This window comes from Sminthopsis crassicaudata, chromosome 1 (genome assembly GCF_048593235.1).
Source record: "Sminthopsis crassicaudata isolate SCR6 chromosome 1, ASM4859323v1, whole genome shotgun sequence".
Lineage (NCBI taxonomy): Eukaryota > Metazoa > Chordata > Mammalia > Dasyuromorphia > Dasyuridae > Sminthopsis > Sminthopsis crassicaudata.
In genome coordinates, this window is record NC_133617.1 from 617,633,649 (window position 1) to 617,655,977 (window position 22,329).

The 22,329-nt window shown below is 34.2% G+C and overlaps 1 long non-coding RNA gene across 1 annotated transcript in view; it reads left to right on the forward strand.

The window, feature by feature from the left end:
* Positions 1–1,754: 1,754 nt before the first annotated feature.
* The window catches only part of LOC141555540 (uncharacterized), a 63,107-nt gene continuing 42,532 nt past the window's right edge, over positions 1,755–22,329 (forward strand). The window contains exon 1 of the long non-coding RNA XR_012486249.1: positions 1,755–1,837. This is a non-coding gene — a long non-coding RNA (uncharacterized LOC141555540). The remainder of the gene's footprint in view (positions 1,838–22,329) is intronic.

The window sequence follows — 22,329 nt, forward strand, 5'->3', positions numbered from 1 at the left end:
GCAACATGTCTCTCAAAAATGATTATGAGAAAAAGGAACTGCATAAGAGAAGGGTAGAGAAAAAAAGAAGTAAGTTTAAGAGAAGGCGATAACAAAGGAAGACAACCATTCTCAAGCTCAAAGTGCACTCGGCAATAAAATAATATCAAAGAGCAGCTTTGGCCTGATCTGCTGAGTTTCACCAATATGGGAGTGATAGTGGTGATATTTGACAAATTTTGAGCAAACATCATATTATAGAAATGAGGCATTATAATCATGAAAAACTTTTCTGGTGAAAAGTTAGCTAATTCTGTCTCAGCTTCATTCTGCCTTCTCTGTGTTTTCGAAAAACTCTCCTATTCCTTGCATTATATAGTTAATGCTGAAAGGAAAATATTAGAGAAAACGTTGTCAGACTTGGTTTCATCTCCTAAAGTTTCAAATAGGAAAAAACCTCATAAGCTGAGGCTTAAGTTATAAGCAAAAGTCATTTAGAAAATGAAGGTGTTCTGAAGTTCAGAACTAATTCAAATGCCTCTAAGAGCATACCAGGTAGACTTTGTTTATAGTTTAGTCTTTCTGGCTAAAGAACTGTAGTCAAAATGCCATAAGGGAAGTGTGAAAGTACCAACTTCTGTTCATGTATTCAAAGCTTTTGATCTTAAGAGTAAAGCAAGCTGAGACAAAAATCCTATACTAGCTATCCTATCCTAATCCTATAATTCCTGCCTTCTGCAGCAGAAACACATGGTGCATTCACTTATTAGCTTTTGCTAAGACAATGTTTGCTTCAAATGGTACTATACATTAACAATTAACTGATGTGTAACTATCTTAATATACAATTGAATAAACACCAAAGAGAGAACGAGTCTAAGCCATTCCTTAGATACTGGAAGGGAAATAAGTCTTTAGTTAAAATCCTATTTTTTCTTCCCTTCTCTTGCCCAATAGCTGAATGGAATTTTAACCAATCTCTTGGTGATCTTGATTTTTCTCCTATGTGACAGGGAAGCTGCGTGAGAGCAGAAATTATTTTTTGCTTCTCTTTATATTCCAGTACATAGCTGAATGGCTGGCTGGCTGGTTATTGTCCTTCATTCTTGAAGAGGACCAAAATGACATAACTATGTTGGAGTCAAAGTATAGTGTGTCTGATTGTTTCCAATTGTGAATGATCAGAGCAATATGAGGCTGGAAGGCTTTATTATAGGTTGGTCACAAATAGCTCACATGAACATTTGGAATGGAGATGTCTCTAATTTGCCCTTCTCATGGTTTGATTTTTTGAGTGCTGCAGTTTTGATTTGCTTAGAACATAGCATCTTCTTTGATGTCTCCCATTAAATATAATCAATTAAAAAATTCTTCAGAGACTTCGAGTGTGTCCTTGTCTTACTTCTACTGATCTTCATGTGATCATTTGCCTTGTTTGAGTTCTCCATAAAATAATCTTTTAGGAAAATGAACTTTTGTCATTTGAACAACATGGCCAACCCATCAGAGTTATACTTTTGCAATGGAGTTCAAATGCTTGGCAGTTTAGCTCAAGAAAGAACATCAGTGTTTGGAATCATAGCTTGCCAGGTTATCTTCAGAATCTTCCCAAGAAAGTTCAAATGGAAATACATTCAGTTTTCTGGCATGGTACCACTAGACTATCCAGTTTTCACAGGCATAAAACAATGAGGCTGATCAGCATAATAGCTCTGTTTACCTTTATTTTGGTAGGCAACCTAGTCCCTTTTCTCTTCCCTGCTTGGCTTTGTAGACTCCCAAACACTGAGCTAGCTCTGGCAATCTGTGTTCCAACCTTATCATCTATGTCTTCATCCCTGGAAAGTAGACTGCCGAGGTAAGAGAGCTTATCCATACCTCTCAATGTTTATTTTTGCTGTAACTGATAATTCCACATATATGTGATATGGTACCAGCTTGTGAAGGACCTGTGTTTTCTTGAAGTTAATTGTTTGGTGAACTTGTTAGATGAAAATTATCACAACCAGCAAGAATCAATCCATATTTTGTTTTATCATGGCTACAACGAATACACAATTATCTGCAAACAAAAAAAATCATAAACTACTCTTTTTTCACTTTAGTCTTGGATTGTAGCTATTTCAAATTTCATAATTTACCATCAATAAAGTAGCTGACCTTGATGCCATTTTTTCCTCTCATTGAAGGCATCTGCCAGCATTGCTGAAAACATCATGCTAAAAAGCATGGGAGCAAGTTGATCCATGCTTTACTCTATTGGTGACTGGGAAATTTGACCACCTTCCAGGTGAAGGATCAGAATATAAACAAAATTCTAGTAACAATCTTGCCAGCAATAACTAAAAAGAGAGAGAGAGAGAGAAATGCACACACACCCCTCCCTATGATTGTCATAGAACAATCTATTATCTTTATAGAGATGGACAATGGAGGCTTTGCCATAGGAGAGGAGCTTAATGGCGTTCAAAACCAATTGTAAATTCGAGAAGAGAAGGATTGACTTCCACCTGAGGTATATGGTCACTGGCTTCTCTATTGAAAACATTAAGGAATTGTTCTGGCCATCTATTTTGGATCATGTCCTTATCACTAATCAAAATAGCTCCATTAGCACTGAGTAGTAGAGAAGGACCATATGTCTTTGGCCCATAAATAGTCTTCAGGGCATCATAAATAAGATCTGGATTCTTATTATCAGTGTAAAACTGATTTCATCTGCTGTCTTATAAAGCCAAGAATTCTGTATCCTTCTATGCTCTAATTACAGTATATATATATATATATATATATATATATATATATATATATATATATATATATATATATATATATATATACACAAAATTTTGCCCAATTACATGTTAAAACAAAATTTTTAACATTTGGGTTTTATTAAGTTTTAAATTCCAAATTTTATCCTCCCTCTCTCCTTGCCCTCCTTCTTTTCTAAGACAATATAGGTTCTACATATACAATCATGTAAGCCATGTCCATATTAGTCATTTTGTACAAGAAGATTGAAATAAAAGAAAAAGACTGACAGAAGCAAAGTGAAAAATAACATTCTTCAATCTTCATTTAAGCAATATTAGTTCTTTCTCTGGAAATGGATGGTATGCTTCATCATGAGTCCTTTGGGATTGTCTTGGATCATTGTTATTGCTGAGAATTGCTAAGTCATTCACAATTCTTCACTGTACAATATTGCTTTTCCAGTATATAATATTCTACTGGTTCTTCACTATCTCTCAATTCAAATATGTCTTTCCAAGTTTTTCTGAAATCCTGTTTGTTACTACCTATGGCACAATGATACCACAGTTCATTTAATCTTCCCCAATTAATTGGTATCATCTTGATTTCCAATTCTTAGCCACCACAAAAAGAGCTGCTATAAATATTTTGCACAAATGGGTCCTTTTCCTTTTTTTAAAGTATCTTAGACCTAGTAGCTGCACTTTACTTTTGATAGAGTTATAAGCTTCCTTCTTACAGAGGGATGAACGAACCTGCTGGTGAGCCCTGAGGGAGTTCTCATTGTTCATCTAGTAGCTTCTGAATTTTCCCATCATTTTTATAAAAGTAATTTTGATACTTGTGATATTCTGGCCCAGATGAATAAATGCAGTGCTGTACATTAAATCTCTGAAAACTACCCACTACTTTTCTGCTGTATAATATATTATTATAAACTAATAATAATGTGTTGGCTCAGCTTTCCCTCCAAGATAGCAATAAACTGCTCTGGCTTAGAGAAATTCTCTAATATGAGGACATTAAATCTTTTGGCAATTGTCTTGCCATGGGCCTGGTGCTTTTGTTAAATGCAGGTATTTAGCTTGAAGGAAATAATTCTATGAGCAGTCCAGCACTCTGTACCATACATCCCCTTAGTCACTCTTACAACCTGTGTAGTACATTCTGCCTGTGCTTTGCACAAAGTGGGATCTCAATAAAACTTTGTTGCTTGGAGATTATTTGTAGGTAAATCTTGGTAGGCTCTTGTAGATTTAGATCCAGAATTGGGTTTTCTTCTCCCCTGGATCAAGGTTTCAAGGTTGGTGAACTATGTTTCATGAACTTCCATTCATGCTTCCTATAGGGGGAAGGAATTAAAACATACATAATTCTCACTGAAAAACATATTGGATATGAGATGGTAGCAGTTGAATGGAAACTGTTTGGCCCTAAATCAGAGGGTAGGACAAATTTGTCTCCTTTAAATTGGGAAACTAGAGATCTCTTCTTTGGTCATTGGGTCATTGGTAGATTGAAGCAAAGGAGAGTCAGCATAAAGATCTCAAGAAAACTAAACTCACTAAACAATGGCCTTTACTCTTAGGAGTGAACAATAAAGATATGAAGAGAGGAGAAAGTGGAATAGTTTTTAATTGCTTATTTTACAATTGGAGGCATTCTGCCTTTACACATTGTCCCATTAACACCTTGCTATAGGAATAGTAATAGGACTAGCTAAGAAAAGGGAAATAAAAGAACAAGAAGCAAAGTAACAATTAAGGACTTCAGGATCTAGAACAGGGAATGTCAGGTATTCTTAGTTACTAACAAAATATTACAGGATTTCCAGCTTTCATAAAATATATGCATGCTTTAACAGTAGCTTTCTAGAAATAACAGTCTTATTCCAAACTCAACCAGTGGATATTCTAGTTCGCTGAGAGGAGGATTAGGAGAATATGGTACCATAGTAGACTATCCTTAAAACAAAGAATCAAGCAAAAACCAAAACTTCTTTGTTTGGTTCCATATCTGTCTGGGCCTGTGATTATATTCCTATGAAGATCTTTCTCATCTAGGATCAGAGGGATTGACTTTTAGTATCCTGTATGGGAAGAATAATCCCTGTGGGAAGAACCCCATGTGTTTTGAAAGCTCTACAGGTTCCAAGCTTTCCTTCTGAGAGAGGAACTTTTTTCTATTCAAGTTAGTTCAAGATTGAATCTAACTTGAAGTAGAGTTGAGAGAAGAGAATGGTCCAGAGTAGAAGTCCCCTTAGTAACAAAGGATGAGATATTATGAAGGATACAGAGTTGTTAAAACAAGAGAGGATACCATGGGGTGGTGGGGTAAGGTGGTTCAATAACATCAGTTCCACACACATTATTATTAAGAAATTTGATATAACTTAATGATGACTATTTAATTTAATATTTAAATTATTCAGTCCTCAAAGCTGCCAGTTTCTTTGTCTAAGCAGTATTATAAAGTTGTCAAATCTAGACTTGGGAAAGATAATTGATAACTTATTTGTAGTATTATGGCCTGACCTGGGAGCTACCACCCTAATAGATTGTCCCCTAAAGGTGTGAAATTGAAATTTGATTTTTAATTCTATTTTGTTAAGACATAACCAAGCTAGATTTAATACTTCACTTTGTTCCTTACCCTTATAATTTCATCAACCAGATGGAGAAACTTGATTAATCTAAAAGGTCAGATCTCTTCAATTTAAACTATTGTAGAAATTTTGGTGCCAGAAGACTAAATCTATCATCTGGGAACTGATCTCATCTCATGATTACTAAATCATCTCATTCCCCACTGATTCTGGGAAGAAGCTAAGATAACTTTATCCTGCCCCCTCATTGAAACACTTACCAATAGGGATTCTTTTACTTTTGTCTTGTGATTCAATTTTCATGCATTGTTTCTGGTTGGAGTAGTAGGGGAGTTCAGAAGGGGAAGTCTAAACAATTATAATATCAAATGGATGTCAGAGAGCTTTTACTTTCTGTCTAATCAGAAGAAAATCTGCCTATATTGCTCAAGATTTTTCTGTCATCTTGTTAATCACCATAAAAGACTTTACTCTCCCTTAAGACTGGGTTACTGAGATGCCATAGACCAGTGTATTGATTACTGTTGGCCTAATTTTTATTTTCTAGTCAATCAACAAGCATTATTAAGCACTTCCACTGCGTATTCCTTTAGTATCTATATGGAATTGTAGATTAGAACTGGAAAAAAGCCTTACAGACAGCCATTTTTAGCTCAGATGAGGAAATTGTAGCACAAAGGCTATGATTTGCCCATATTCACACAGTATCAGGTAAAATTTTAATTTAATTCTTCCTGATTCTATGTCCAACACTCTCTGTGCTAATCTGCCTTGCTTCCATAATGTCAAGAGCCCCAAAGGAAAGGTTGAGTGGTACTCTTCCTTTCCTCCAACCGCATGAAAAATTTACTAAAGAACATGAACAAGACTTGTAGCCAATGAGCAGATACAATTGCATTCTCTTATGTACTATTGAGGGGAATACCCACCTGGCTACTGAACTCATCATCTTTCCCCCTCAGCTCTACCCCTCTTGCCTTCCTTATTTTCCTAGAAGGGAATACCATCCTCCCCATCTCTTAGGTTCACAATGCAGGAGACATTATTGGACTCCCCTCTATGTCCCAAACCTTCCCTCCCATCAAAGCCAACCTATTGCCAATGTCTGTCCACCCCACCATTGAAGCACCTCTCCAATAAACCCCCTTCTTTCCTCCAGCACTGCCCTATCCTGGTGCAGACCCTTGTCACCTCATACCTGGACTACTGTGAATCCCTCCCTCTCCAATCCATCCTCCTTTCAGTCATCAAACTGGTTTTCCTAATATGTTACTTCCCCACTCAACAACCTCCAGTGGTTTCCCATTGCCTCCAGAAACAAATATAAAATCCTCCCAGTATTTTGGCTAGGCATTTAACCAAGCTAATAAATTAATCACTCTCAGAAGTTCATCTCTCAGAATTTCTATGGTGACAAAGATCAAAGTGACATAAACTTCAGGTACAAGTCAACATTAACTATAGGGAACAATAGTCTGTTTAACACAAGTGTATAAACATCAAATACTTCATACTGAAGAGGCAGCAGCATGGTGTAAAGGAAAGAAAACTAAACTGGGGAGTCAGGAAACTGGAGCTAAAATTCTGGCTCCCTAGTAAGATTTTGGGCAATATTCTTCTTTCTGAGCCTCAGTTTCCCTGCCTAAAAAAATGAAGAAACTAAACCAAGGATCTATAGGCTCTTGGAACAAATCCATGCCTGAAGTAAGATCCTAAGACTTCCCAACTTTTAGTAGATCCCTTAGGATCCTTTTAATGCTCAGGAATCTGCAAAGCTTAGATTGGGTTCAAGTAGCTTTTTAAAATTCCTTCAGGTGTTAATGATGCTCCCTCTTTGCTGCAGCACAGCTCATATCTGATTCCAAACCCACCACTCTTTCTATTCCACCCCACATGTCTCTCAACTTTGGGGAAAACATTATTAATACATATTATGTTTGTGGATTATGAGGCAGAGAAAACATGAGTGTCTTATACAGTCATAAAGCTAGCAAATAATCTTTATTAAACCCTTACTCTTTCCATTTTCCTTCACTCCAGGTCTTTCTCTCACACAAATCCTCTTACCTTGAAACTATTCACAATTTGAAAATAACCACCACTATAATTTTACAAAAGCAACTGTTAACAGCACTTTTATAGTGAACCTTCCAAAGATAATAATTTGGGAAGTCAATAGCAAATCATGCATGCCCATACATGTGAGAGTGTGTGTATATGTATGTGTAAGAGAGAGACAGAAGAGAGAGAGAGAAGAGAGAGAGAGAGAGAGAGAGAGAGAGAGAGAGAGAGAGAGAGAAGAGAGAAGAGAGATAGAGACAGAGAAAAAGACAGAGACTGAAAGAGAAAAGAGACATAGAGACAGAGACACACAGAGAGACAAAGAGAGACAGCATCAAAATGAAAGAGAAAAGAAGAGTGGAGAGAAACTGAAGAGACAGAGAGAAAATGAGAATAACCATCATAATCATCTCCAGGACCATGGAAACATGTCCTCTTATACCTCGTACATGAATTATCTTTTTGGTAGATAATTACTGGGGAAAATAACATGCAAACAACTAATATATATAAACAAACTAATATGTATAAACAAACTAAATGTGAGATAAATAGGAGATAATCAACAGAAGGAAGCAGTAGAATGAAGGGAATTCAGAAGGGATTCCTGAGAAGGTAGGACTTTAGGAGTGGCAGTAGACCATAATATTCAGGTCAGATTGTAAATGGTCAAATTTCAAGCTGTAGAAATTGGATTTTATTAATTAAACAATTTTTTAAACCAACACACAATAAAATTTTGAGATCATGTCATCAGATTTCAGTATTAAAGAGATTATTCTGGAAGTGCTTTGCAAGTTGGAGTGGAATCAGGAGAGACTGAGGATGACTATAGTAGGAATCAAGACTAATTTAAATCAAAGACTAATTCCTTGGGAATGAAAGGAGGGATCAATGTAAAACACATTGCTGAGGGAGAATAGAAAGGATTTGGCAATTGGTATGCCAATAATTAAAAGGGGAAAATAATTATTTTTCTCTTCTTTGGGCATTGCTGTAAAATTTCAGAGTTAAACTTAAAATATTCATTCCATTTTATAGTAAAAAAATCTATGAAGTTTCAAATCTTTGATATTTATTTTCCTTGAAGAAATGAAGCTATATATTTGATAAGGGTTTCTAACTATGGACATTTACCATTAAGCATTAAAAATAGTTTTGTTTGTTGATATTTGGTAAGTTCATAATAAGAAAAAAATTTTGAAAGAGGCATAGATTTTTCAATTTTTTATTTATTGGAGAGGGTAAACAAAAAGATATTACTCTAGAAAGAATAAAAATCTTACTGTATAAAATAAAACTTGGAGACCACCATGTTAATGTATGTAGCTAAGCAGTAACATATTTATTTTTTTCATCTGGAGTAAACCAGATACTGAGCCATAAAACTGAGTGTCATTAACTTTGGAAGTTTGAACTGGATCTATAGAGATATTTATATAAATGCATCATATAGCTGAGCCCAAGAGTACATTTGACTGTCAAGGAAAAATAAAAAAAAATATTTAAAGTAGTTTTCCATATAACAATAAAAGTGAAATAAAAGCCACAAAATTTCTTGAGTGTTCAGGGTTCCCTCAGTTTTTAAATTCTGGATTTCTTTCTCTTGTCCAGTTGCCAAAGGGAAAAGGCACAGAAGTATTCTACATCCAAATTGTAAAGTCTCTGTCTCTGCTAACTGCTCAGTGAATTCTTGATCTATCCATATGCAAAAAAACCCCAAAAAACAAAAAACAAAAAAAAACAAAAAATAAACCCTCCTTTTAAAGTCTAAAAAGTGAAAAATGGAAAGGTTCTTTCCCCCAAATCCTTCCAAATAAGTTTCTTAGAACCCTAGATCTCATTCTTCCATCCAAACAACCATGAACTTATAAGGAGCTTAGGATCATGGAGTTAGAGATTGGAAGTCATTAAATTTAAACCCCTTATTCTACATATAAAGAAACTGAGGGACAGTGACTTTTCATAGTCAGATATCTAGTAATTATCTGAGGTAAGATTTGAACATAGATCTTTCTGACTACAAATCCAGCGTTGTATTTACTCTCCATGGCAAATTATAGAAGAAAAGTGTTGAGAGAAATAATTACTAAATAATCAAATATTGGGGAAATCTAGGACTTTTTCCTGTTCTCATTTGGAAATTAAGTCAAAACTTAATTTTCTGAAGAACAGAGCAGATAGTGAGATGAAATGTTGGAATTGTTACTCTAGAGAATTCAAGAACCTTTGAAATTAATTTAAGGGAAATTCTGGCCTATTGGGTTCCACTCAGCCAGGTCTGAGCAGAGGTGGAATCTTTTTTGTTTAGATTACCCTAAACAAGGGTAGTCTGGATAAAAAAATAAGTCTCTACTCAAGACTAAGTGATTAGAATCATGTTCCCCGGCTCTCATTATAAGATTCATTCTTCCCATTATTCATCATTCAGAGTTGATTACTATCCACAGGAATACTCACTCTTGCAAGGGCATATAAACATAGTGGGTTCCACGTAGGGATCTGTGGCATTCAAGAGTGTCACTGAATCTTTTATTAATTATTGCTAGCATTATTGATAAAATGATCAATTATCCAGAAACTCTATCTCTCAAGCTCTTTGCATTTCATAGTGTCATTCAGTCTGTTCATAGACATGTCAGGGAAATCTTGCATTTATAAGATGGACCAGCAATCAAGTACTGGAGACCAAAATAGTGCCTAAAATGAACTATAGTCAAAAGACCAGGAATCAAAATACAACTCTGATGACAATTTGTATCATCTAGACCAAGTCATTAAATCACCCAGAGCCTCCAATTGCTTATCTTTAACATGAATGTGTTGGTTCTTTCTGGCTTTAAGCCTATGATTCCAACATCCCATTGTATAATCCAAATTCACCTCTTAGAGGTCTTTGGAAGTTTTGCAATGAATTCACAGAGGCAGATTTGAAGCCAAAAATTTTCTCGCTTCAAACAGACATATAAACTGAAATCAGTAAAACACTCTTACCATCTCATTAGGCTATTCAACACAATAAATAAACAAATTTATGTTCTGTGAAATGAATAATGTTTCATATACATACACATACATTTTTTCAAATGTGCCTTGATGTTGATGAATAGAGTAGGTTCCTTTAAAACTATGAATCTGAATATTCATAGGAGCTTTTTTTTCATTTATTTTTCAGTTTCAAAAAGTACAACTATTATTATAACGACATTGGAAAACATTTTTGACAACAAAAGGGTCCCTAAAGAGTTCTTCATTTTTTGAAGAAGTATGGACTACCTTATAATTTATAAAATTCTATCAACTCTTGCTAGAATGCTTCCTACTAAAGGTTTGAAGTATTCATTACTATAAAATAAAAAATAATTCAGGATAAGACAAATTTCAACATATTCTTCACCTATATAGAAAACTATATCCTCCCTAACATAAAAGATTTGCATTAAATTTAATAATATTACGTTATTAATTTTGAACAAATACAGAAGAAAAGATGTGAATTTTATTTCTTAGAAATGTATGCTATTATGCAAAGGCCTCATCTAGATATCCAATTATATGGTATATTTAAATTCTTAGGAAAACATAGAAGAAAACAGTTTTTCAAAGAGATTAGTTCCTGATAAGTTCCGATTCTTTCATGAGTAAGAAAAGACTTTGCTCTTTGATTTTCATCAAGAACAAACATAATTTTTCTCTAAAGTTTAGAAAAGAAATTTTGCTTAAATTAAGGTAATCTCAATTCTATCCAATTATTCCTCAGACTTTTAAATTTTACTTTATAGTCTGTTCGATTGTTCAAGTTGGAACAAAGCTACTGTAGATGCAATAAGAGAAATCTTACAGAAGAGATAGTGAAGACAAAAAAATAAACTATATTTCTATAAGAGAGCCAGGAAGAAGCTTTCTTCTTTATTATTCTCAAAAGTATCTTTCTAATCCTGAGAGATAAATATAAAAGGAGAATTGAGCTAATCATTTAGACTATATCTGGCATTGTTTTATGAGAAAAGTTTAAGAAGAAACAAACTTGTAAGAGCTTTCAGTTGTAGGGAAGTCTGAGAGGATTGGAAGAGATAACCTTCAAGAATTCTTCCAACCAAATCTATGATCCTACAATCTATTAAATCATTAGATTCTTCATTTTAAATTTATTTTATATACATTTTATATGGGCAGCTACATGGTACAGTGGATAGAATTTCAGGCCTGGGGTCAGTTGTTTAGGACTGAAAATGACTCAACAGCAAGAACAATGTTCCTTCTATTATTTGTAGAGCTTCATTGCTCCATTCAGGATCATAAAACCTGTTTGGGTTCCCTACCTATCCCATTCTTTTAGAATGTTCCTCTGACCAGTCAGAATTAGTCATTTGACATTATAACTATACAAAGAAGAGAATGACAAAATATATTGAGAGATTTGTACTAAGAAATATAAATCAAGCTATCAATCTTTTTTCCATTAATTTTTTAAATTACAAATTCTCTAAGTTCCAGAGAATGGGAGTGGTGAGTCCTTTGGTCTCTGATTCCCATACCATTTTCCATAACAAACTCTATAAACTAGTAAAACAATAAAAACAGTTTTGTCAGTCTGTTATTAATCCCTCCCTATGCTATTACATCAGAATATCAATCTAAAAATTTAAGGTACATTCACCAGCCAGCCCTCTCCCTCCCAGTCCCAACCAAAAATTACAATGGATGAAATTCAGTATTACCATAGGACAGATTTACTGCTTCTTCATCAAAACAATAAATTTATATTCTCAAGAGGGGAATTACAACTGGGAAAATGTCTGTAAATGTTGCCTCCTAACACAAAGAATGCTCCTAGTGGTAGTAGTATTAGCTGAGAACCACTTTCTGTTATCTTATGCACTTTCCTATACTCTTTCTTACAGTTTTCTACTGGACTATATCTCCGTTCTCTTTCAAAAGTTCATTCCTTGATTTCCTCAAATTTTCTGCCAATAATCTCCAAATTAAGTTTTCACTGGGATGGCAACATCACTTTATTTAGTTCACAGAATTTAGTGAGGGATTTTGTGCTCAAGAATATATCCTGCTCAGATGTAAACTATTTGGTTCATAACAGTGTTTGCCAACTTAGTTGAAACTTTTACAATTGAAATGCAAAATATTACTTTTTGGCATATACTATATACTCATGCATGTAAATATATTTCATGCTGCTTCTACACATAGACACCCAAAGAGTTCCTTTGTGTTTAAGGGAGATAAATGCTTCTGCTCTCTTGAAAATAAATGGCTTTCAAAGTCAGTCAGTGATAAGCAAATGAAATCTGTGTTTTCACTCTAAACAATTCCTATTTTATTGAATGACACTTTCCATATGAGAACTCTAACTGCTGGAAGCTTTAATGGATAGCAAATTAGACTGTACAATTCAAATACCTTTTTTCTAGAGTTCAGTAAATTAAATGATTCATAAGCAACATTTTCATTTCATATCATTAGGCTTACTATAACAATAATAAATTTCAATTTGAGTATGTGTATTCTTACTATACTTATTTTAGGTAAAGGAAAACTTTTGCAAATTGTAATAAGTAATTTGTAGTAAGCACAGGTAAATACAAACTTTTTCTTTTGAATAACAAAAAGTGTCAATTGTTTACAAGAAGTATAATAATAAAATTCATATGTACATAGTTCTTTGTAAAAGTTTTTTTTGAGTCACAGTAGACTATGAGATAATTTGTATATGGATTTTTAAACTTTTTTTAATGTATAAGGAAACTGAGTCTGAGAGCTTAAATGGCTTGCTTAAGGTCACACAGCTTATAAGTATCAGAGCCAGAAACTGAAATCAGGTTTCAAACACTGCTTCTCAATATGAAAAAAAGTTGTAGCATTAAAAATTCTATTGTGAGGAAAGATTCTGGAAAGATGAAGGAGTAGGGCAGAATTTCAAGCTCTCCAGATTTCCTCCACAAACAGAATAAATAGTCTGATGGAAAAAAAAACTTGGGGAAGAACAGGATTCTCCTAGTACACCCCAAGAAGATGTAGAAAAAGCTCCCAGACAATGGATTAAACCATGTAGAGTACAAACGCCTCTGGGCTGGCTCTGCAGAAAAAGTGAGTGGGGACCCCTGGGGAGAGCTGTGTTTGGCTGGAACTTCTGCAGGAACCTTCCCAATTTCATGAGGAGTCAGGTTCTGGGTCCCAGAAGTCTGAGGGAACCTCAGCTGATTGGGAATACCAGGCCCAGCTGGGCTGCAGAAATACATCCCTAGGTGAGAAGGAACCAGCTCATATGGTGAGTTCAGAGGCAGTGTGGCAGGGATACTGCTGGCTGCAGGCATTTGCAGGAGCAAGAAGCTCTTACTTAGTTTGGATTTCCAGGGCAGAAGAGAGAACTGAAGTGAAGCTATAAGGCACCATCCCTCCACTCCAGGATTAGAGATACTTACACTAATACCTCTTATTTAAAAAAAAAAAAAAAAAAAAAAAAAGAACTGGCAAAGAAGAAAGAACCTAGAAACTTGTTATGGGAACAGGGAAAACAGGGGTTCATCTTCAGAGGACACTGAAGTTAAAAAAAAAGCCTCTTTTACCCCAAAGAGTAATGCTAAATGGCTACCTTCACAGAAAGAATTTATAGAACTCAAAAAAGACTTTAAAAATCAAGTGAGAGAGGTTAAGAAAAAACTAAAAACCGAAAAATAAAAAATAAAAACCATCCAAGACAAACAAGATTATTTTTTTTAAAGTTAAACAACTGGAAAAGAAGATACAGTATTTTAAAAAAATTGAAAATAAGAATTGGTCAAAGAGAAGCCAATGAAACCACAAGAGATCATGAAATAACAAAACCAAATATAAAGAATGAAAAAATAGAACATAATGTTAATATCTTATAAGAAAAACAACAGATCGAGAATAGATCAAGAAAAGAAAATATAAGAATAAATTGACTACCTCAAAGCTATGACTAAAAAGAGAAACTTTATATAATAATGCAAGAAATAATCGAAGAAAATTGTCTTGGAATGATAATATATGAGAGGAAAGTAGAAATTTTAAAAAAAATTCATCAATCACCATCTCAAAGAGATGCATCATCTCAAAGAAATCTTTTGTGGAAAACACATCCCAGATCCAAGAAAATATTTTGCTGGAGACAAAAACAAACAAAAATAAAAACAAAACAAAACAAAACAAAACAAACAAACAAACAAAAAACAATTCAAATATCCTGGAGTTACAATTAGAATTGTATAGGACTCAACAGCAGCCACAATAAAAGAACACAGTCCTACAATAATATATACTAGTAATCAAAAGAACTGGGTCTGCAGCCAAAAATATCTTATTTAGCAAAATTATACATAATATTGAACAAAAAATAAGGACATTCAATGAACTTGAAAATTTTCAGGACTTTGTCTCAACCAAATCTGAACTTAATAAAAAAATTAACATAAAAGAGCCAATATCAATAATTAATTTCAAGGGATTCAATCTAAAAGAATCCTTTATGTTTTTACAAGGAAATGTAAGCTATGTTTTAAAACTCACATCAGTAATTGGGTAGCTCAAAAGAAAGATTGTGGCAGAATTGAGTACAATCTGATTCTGAAAAGCAAAACTGTCTAGGAAAGGTAAAAATAGTTGTAGTTATGTTATACAAATGAGGTACAGAAGAAGACTAGACACAGAGCCTTTAAAGGGGGAAGGAGAGTTAAAGTTCTGAAAACATATGCACTTTGGAAATGGGTTAGAGAACACTACATATCTATACCATGAAGGGTATAGCACCCTCCAAAATGTAATAAAGAAATAAGGGGGGTGGAACTAAAATAAGGTGGGATATAGAAGGATGTGTAATGCTGGAACTCTAGCTTCCCAGAAATCAGCCGGAGTCAGGATCACTAAACGTCTTTATTCTTGAATCTTTACCGTCCCCTCCAAGGCCAGGTCACAAGTGCGAGAGAGCGTGAGTTCCACCACCCAAGTTTCTCCTACTCCTCCCACACAAGTCACTTCTTCCTCTTAGTCCCACCAATCAAGTCAGCACAGAACAGCTGGGGAGAGTCAACCTTCAAACAAGTTAATAGGGAACCGTCCAATTGGCAATTAGTTTCACGTGCTTCATTATCCAAGTGCATTGCTCAGTTCTAGCCCTTTACAGTGTAGGTTTATGGCAGTGGGACAAGGCATGTAGCTTAATGGGAATGAGATAAAGAGGAGTGATAGAATAAGATAGCATACAGAAGGGTATTTAGATTAACAAAAGAGGAATAAAATCTGTAGATTAATGAGAATGGGATAAAGAAAAAAGAAAAGGATGGGGGAGAAGATAAGAGTGAAGTGAGGTTAAGTAATAACAAGGCAAGTTAGAATTTATTAGGGAAAAAAAGTAAGATGAGTAATCATTGATGTTAGACAAACTCAAATTTAAAGATTCACTTAAGAGCAAAAGCTACATTATATGACAGCCATATTAATATTATTTTAAATGCATGTATACATATGGGTAAATAGGTATGTGTATATATGTGTGCATAGATATACGTATATATGTGTGTACATAGGTATCTGTACTTACCTATAACCTGCTTGAGGGAGGTGAGAGGAATGAAAAAGGAAAAAAGAACATAGAAAAAAATATACATATAGCATAGAACAAAAGAATAACTAATAAGGAGGCAAAGAAAAATGGAAACTCATGAATATAATTTCTTCTATTATCACATATGCTTTCTTGAAATGGAAATTTAGTGTTATATATTTTGAATCCTCCCGGGGAACATGACAATATTTTGTTTTGCTTTATTTTGTTTTCCATTTCTTTCTTTTTCTAATGTATTTAGTTCAATAAAAATAGATAAATAAGAGAATAACAAACAATTCTGAAAATGGAGACTATCTAAATATAGATTTCTCAAAAAAAAATCTATTGCAATATCACTTCCCTTCCTTAATAAGAGTTCCATCAGTGGTGTTGCTAACAAGTTTCTGCTTCAGCTTGATCATTCAGTATTTCAAATTTCTCTTTTTAAAGAACTATCTATTTTTCTGACCTACAGTATCCTTAACACGATTCAACTGATTTTAACACTGCTAAAGAGTATTCAGATGCATGACAAGTTTAACTTGTGTTCTAGTCTACCATTTTGGAGCAAAAAACTAATTAAATGAACTAATTACAATGCCCATTTTTACTATGTTCATCTTATGTAGCAGTGAATTGACTTTTATGCTTTTTTCACTTTTATTTGTTTGTTTGTTAATGTTGAACTATCCTACAAAAAAAAAAGGAATATTCCTCTGGAACCTAAATCAACATTGTTTTTTTTATTTGTTTATTTGTTTGTTTGTTTTGTTTTTTTCATGAAATAATTCCAATCAATCCTGTTTCAACCTCCCTATCTTCTCTATAATTTTACTGTGCTATCTGTCCATACTCAAATCTCTCTTTATAGGTAATATTTTCTATACATTGATTCCATATGTGTAAAGAACAGTAAATATGGTTTGAGCCCCTATTCTAATGAACACTTTATTCACAAGACAAGGCAGTCACCTGAAATCAAATAGCAAAGCATTTAATTCAGACAGAATAACAAAGCAAATAGCAAGAAAAATGTCCCCAAAAGATTGAATCTCCTATAAAGGGACAACTTCTTATAAGCTAATAACACTAAATAAAGGAACACTTCTCCCCTGATAAGTCAAGAGAGTGTGGACCAGTTATTTGTTACATGAAGTTACATAGAGGAAGAGAATGGATTCAGTCTTTTTGTTCTTCCCACAACTTGTTTAGGTGACAGGAATGGAGATTTTTCTTAAACAAGTGAATACATTCACTTCTCTTAGTGTCAGGATTCCTCACAGTTACTGAGTTCGGGGATATCTTGGCCATCTCATGACATAAAATTAATCTTCTTTGGCTTTCCAAAGGGATCCCAGCCATGAATTCATGTTTCTCTTCATGCCAACTTCTCTGCTTATTAAACCTCCCAAATCCCAGATGCGTCTACATTAATTAAAGACCTAGTTTCATGCTATAGTGACTCAGTGTCCAGATATACATATAGCCTCTTGAGAAGTAAAGTCCTTGTAATTCCCCAGTGAGCAATTCTCTCTGGACCACAATGTTTTCTGAAGAATGAGGATTAAAAACCTTTTAGAATCCCTTCCTCTTTTACTTTCCCTGTTTCCCCAAGACAGCAAGCAATCTGATATCAGTTAAATATGTGCAATCCTTTTAAACATATTTCCATATTTGTCATGTTATGCAAGAAAAATCAGACCAAATTGGGAAAGAAGCAACAAGAAAGAAAAAAAAAAGCATAACCAAAAACAGTGAAAATACTATGCTTCAGTCTACATTCAGTCTCCATAACTCTCTTTCTGGTTGCAAATGACATTTTCAATCTCAAATCTATTTGTTACTACATTGAATCACTGCCTTATTATGTCCATCACAGCTGATCATCTCACATAATCTTGTTACAGTGTACAATGTTTTCCTGGTTCTACTCACTTTCCTCAGCATCAGTTCATGTAAGGCTATTCATGTTTTTCTGAAATCAACTTGCTCATTATTTCTTATAGAACAATAATATTCCATAACATTCATATACCATAACTTATTTAGCCATTCTCCAACTGATTGGCATGCACTCAGTTTCCAGTTTCTAGCCGTTATAAACAGAGCTGACACATACATTATAGCCCTTTGGACATAGTTACAAATTGCTCTCTAAAATGGTTGGATCATTTCAAAACTCCATCAATAATGTATTTGTGTCCCAGTTTTCCCACATCTTCTCCAATATTTATCATTACCTTTAGCTGTCATTTTAGCCAATCTGAAAGATGTGAAGTGGTACCTCAGAGTTGTCTTAATTTGCATTTCTCTAATCAATAATGATTTAGAGCATTTTTTTATAGAAATGGCTTTAATTTCTTCATCTGAAATTGTCTGTTCATATCCTTTGACCATTTATTGATTTAGAATGACTTCTAGTCTTACAAATTTAAGTCAGTACTTTATATAGTTGAGAAATGAGGTCCTTATCAGAAACACTGGATGTAAATTTTTTCCTTAGTTTTCTGATTCCCTTCTAATCTTGGCTGCATTAGTTTAGTTTGTGCAAAATTTTTTTAATTTAATGTAATAACAATTATCCATTTTGCATTTCATAATGTTTTCTACTTCTTTGGCCATGAATTTCTATCTTCTACCACAAATACTGACTAAAGGTAGATTATTCCTCACTCTTTTAATTTGCTATTATGACATACTTTATGTTTAAATATGAACCCATTTGAACTTTATCTTGGCATAGGGTATGAGATGTTGGTCAATGCCTAGTTTCTGCCATCTTATTTTCCAATTTTCCCAAAATTTTTTGTCAAATAGTTCTTATCCCAGAAGCTGGAGTCTTTAGGCTTTTCAAACTCTAGATTACCATAGTCATTGACTATTGTGTCTTGTGTACCTAACCTATTCCACAGATACACATCTCTATTGATCAGAGAATTCTTAAGGGACTAGAGAGTGATTTTATTCCAAAAGGTCAATAATAGCTGGATTGCAAATCTTCTGAGCTCTTCCCTCTTCTTTCAAATATACTTATGTCCAAGGAGGTCAGTTTTTACAGACCTGTAATATACAGTCATTGACTTTTACAGCTTCAACATTCTTTGCAATCTGAGGATGTCTGTATTATGAAACATGTAAGCTCCATGTAACCTAGGGCTAAAGTTTGGGCATTAACTTAAGACTCTTCTCATTGTAGAGAAAATGATTTCTGAAGTTTCCATCCCTACACAAAGAAGGGAGTTGACAAGAAAAGTTTAGAAGTTTCAAAGAAGAAATTTTTCTTAAGATTTCCCAGACTTTTTCTCTTCCTCTCAGGAATGTTCTGAGAAGACAGCCAGAAAAGTAGGAAGCCAGAAAAGCAACTCTTCTCTCCTAAGCTTTTCCCATCTCCCTATCTCACTTAGACTGGAATAATCAATCATTCTTTCCACCAATGAGAAGTCTTCTGCAAATGTCTAGGCTAGAGCCTTGGTTTACATGCCTCTAGGATATTTAATAAATATGTATTCACTGTTGTCTAACTGATGAGATTCAAAGTCTTTCTATCTTGAACAACTATTGCTTCCTGCAAAACACCATAGCAACATATAGAATGCCATTTTTCTTATTGGTTGGAATTCTAATATAACAATACATCTGAATCTAGATTTTTCATGTTGGTGCTTTCCAAATTCCTCTTTGGCAAATGGATTTCCTTAAATCTTGCCCCTTTTCCTCCCTGTCAAACTTTTCAATCCCAATTTTATCTTTCCTTGAAGCCATTAAAATTTTTTTACTCAGCTGTTGTAGAAGTTAAATGCCTGCTTAGGGCTATTTTTTAACTCCATCACCTCCTATATCAGTTGCCAAGGGAACCATCTCAGTGAGTCAACGATAAACAGGATAATCAAATTTGGAATTTGTTTGGTTTTTTTTTTCTTTGCCTTCATAAAAGCTGAAGAAATAAATACTCTTTCATGTTAGTTTTTGCAATGAAAGAGATCCCATCTTTTCTCCCATTTCTTTTCAGCTGCACAAAACCAAAAAGCATTCTCTGTATTATGGAATGGAGAAGATGAGTTGGACAAGCTGGAGTTGTGTCCCTGAAAAGAATATAGATTTGATTTAAAATAATAATAATAAATATCTTTTGATAAAACTTCTTTTGTGAAAGATAGGGGTTAAACCTGTGGACTAAGATTTTATTGTGCCAGTCCTCTTTGGATGTCTGAGAGAGATACAATCAGTCTCATCCCTCAGCCACAAAAGGTTAAGAATTTTCATTCTGCCTCCTTCCAAGTTTCTCTCCTTGAGTCAGGCATATGTCTAGACAAAGGAGGGGATTGGTAACCTGTGTCAGATACTAGACAGCTGCTGACAGAAGATTTCTTCTAAACTGCTTGAAAAACAAGGAAAACTCTTTGCAGAAAGCATAAAGGGGGGAAACATGATAACACTGGAGTTGCAGATACAGGTTGGACCTCAGACCTGCATTAGTGCCTGGGAGAGAAGAGCCATTCTCCAGGGGATACATGACTCAGTATCATTATAAGAATGTGGGAGAGGAGGAAAGACAAAATCTCTCACTAGTTGAACTTTTATAAAACTTATTGTTTGAACCAATCAATCATCCCATTTATAGTAACAAAAAAGATGCTTATATCATTATTAGGTGGGAACACCTCTATTGCATCAACCAATCAAAGGAATTACAATCAATATAAAAAGTTCTTAATCAGTGTAGAAGTCAAATCCATGGGATGAGATGAAATAACACCATCAGAGAAGTGTTGGGATTGGTTGAGGAGAGGTTGTCTTGCCCTGTGGGTCTTGTAGAAAATAGTAGAGTTAGGAACCTGACAAGTCAGTGATTGAAGCCAATTCAGCCACAGTTTCCTCATCTGTAAAATAGGAGTAGTAATAGCCCTTTCATAATATTGTTCTGAGGATCAAAAATATTTATGAAAAGTGATTTTAAAATTTTAAAGCATTATATAAATGTTAATTTTTACTATTCAGAATAGAAGGAAAGAGGGAGGGAGGAAAGGAATTGTAGGAACCTAGGAATCTAAAGCTGGTCATTAAATGATGATTTTGCATTTCAGTGCTAGAGTTCACAAAGAGAAAACTTGAAAATTATCTGTACTTCTCCCAAAGTAATTACTATGGCACACTTCTAACTATTAAGAAACATGAGAAAGTAACCCACATTCTGTTGCCTTTCCAAGAAACTTATAACAAAAAGATAATTGCACACAGTGAATCCTGATGGTTCTCAAAGTGTATTTTCAACAGAAATGGAGAGGAATGATATTAGTCTAAAAGCCACATTACAGGGCACATGATTTAGCCAAATGCAACAAAACTTCAAGCACTCTATTGTATGAGAATACATTTGAAATCAGAACTATTCACTATGACTCATTTACATTAATAACTGCACTAGAAGTGCCCCAGGGCAAAATTGTGTTAGCAAAATTGGCACATCTCCCCTCCAATGTCTGTGCCCATTTCCCCTTGGATTTAACCTTCTTACCCTAACCTTTGCAGACTCTTTCTCCACATAAAACCAAGTTCTATTTCTTGAGGTCCTTCACCTCACAGTAACTGTGTACTGGATCTTTCCAATAAATATTTTTCATGTAAATATCTATATTTATCTCTGTTACTTGTAATAGGTGAGTGATAGTTTAAGAGACAGCATGGAATAATAGATAGATGGAAAGCCTTGGAATCAGGATTATTCTGGATTCAAGTTCTGCCTGTTACATAGTCTAATCATGAGTAAAGCCTTTACCCTTTCAGTTAGTTAATTAGTTAATTCTCTAAGATTGTAAATTATGACAGAAATTCCCTACTTGAATGAAATTGCAATTCTGGACCCAAAGTACAAAGGGTGATGATTGTCCAGGAGGAAGCAAACAATGTAGTAAAACTATTGGATGTAAGTTTTAACCAAGTTGTGAAAGAGAAACAAATGAATCAAAAAATTGTGAGACTTTAAGATCAAATGATTTCAGGGGAAGAGAGAATCCTTTCTGTATCTAAATATGTGACTCTCTGAGAAAGAATTCAATAGTAGGAAGTTAGAAAGGGAAAATATCTTTTAAATTAGGGACAAGGAAACTTTCATTTTTTGAGACTCAAGAAAATAAAGATTATAGGCCATTCTAAATGTGGGTAAAAGGAAGAGGAAAAAAAGAGATTCTTTTTTGTTCAATATTCAGAGAAGTAGAAAGAAGTCACTTACTTTGGGTTTGGGGAAGAAGTCAAAATTTTCAGAGATCCATGCAAGAACTGTGGTCTGGATAGAAAAAAAAGCATTGAATTTAGGGAAACTGTGTTTTACACAGGACAAGACATT